We start from the raw sequence: 1,054 nt of genomic DNA on the forward strand, positions 1-1,054 counted from the left end.
CGCTGGCCACGCGAGTACGGGGATCTTTGACTTTGCCAACCAATCCTTCGTAGACTTGCTCGCATGTATGGCTGCGTTGTCCTGCTGGAAAGTCAATTTTGCGGAGCGGAAACGTCCAAGGTAGTGCTTAAGATGTTCTTCTAGCACTGCCTGGTAATCTCCGCTTTTCATTTTATGAGAAATAAAAGCTGAGGCCACTTTTTCGAAACCGCTGTATGCCCCCCATACCATGACGGAACCGCCTCCAAAGTTTCGGGTTGAAAAATAACGAGGCTCATGTCTCAGATCACGCCAATAATAACGCATTCCGTCGGGATCATCTAAATTAAATTTTTTTTCGTCAGACCAGATAATCTGAAAAGCAAGTAAAAGACCCAAGCTTTAATTACATAGGCTTGAAGGAACTAATTATTTCTTATGAGAAAAAATGCACTGTCTAAGTATGTACCTTTGACCATTCGTGCGTCCAATGCAGCTTCTCTTCTGCAAAATTGTAGCATGCCTGCATATGATGAGGTTTCAGTTTAGGCGCCTTTTGCATTTTTTCACATACTAAATTAGGGGAATCCTTCAATACTCGATGCACTGTACTTTTGGACACTTGAGGAGCCACATCATTTTTTATTCTTCCGCACCCCTTAGTTGTTTGCGAGGCGGGGGCGACTATTTTTCGTTTGTCACGATCCACAGTGGGGTGAAATCGGAAAACGAGGTTCAAAATGACACTTAGAACGCAATTATGCACCGATTTCAGAATTTTTTTTTTGAAAAATTCAGAACTAAATTTTTCAGAAAATGGTGAGAGTAGATTTTTTATTTTTTTGTTTATTTAATTTTTATTTTAATGCAAACATCGAAAAAATTGTCGATTTTTCTAATTTCATTTTTTATCTTCTAGACAAAATTTTTCTTATACTTCTCGTCCTTTGAATTTAGTGCACAGGGGTATAAAAAATATAAAAAAATTCTTAAATTGCATAGTTAATTGTTATAAACAAATTGTATTAACAAATACTCGACATTAAGGGTTATTCGGCTTCAACGTATATTTCTG

The sequence above is a fragment of the Belonocnema kinseyi genome, chromosome 4 (genome assembly GCF_010883055.1).
Source record: "Belonocnema kinseyi isolate 2016_QV_RU_SX_M_011 chromosome 4, B_treatae_v1, whole genome shotgun sequence".
NCBI lineage: Eukaryota > Metazoa > Arthropoda > Insecta > Hymenoptera > Cynipidae > Belonocnema > Belonocnema kinseyi.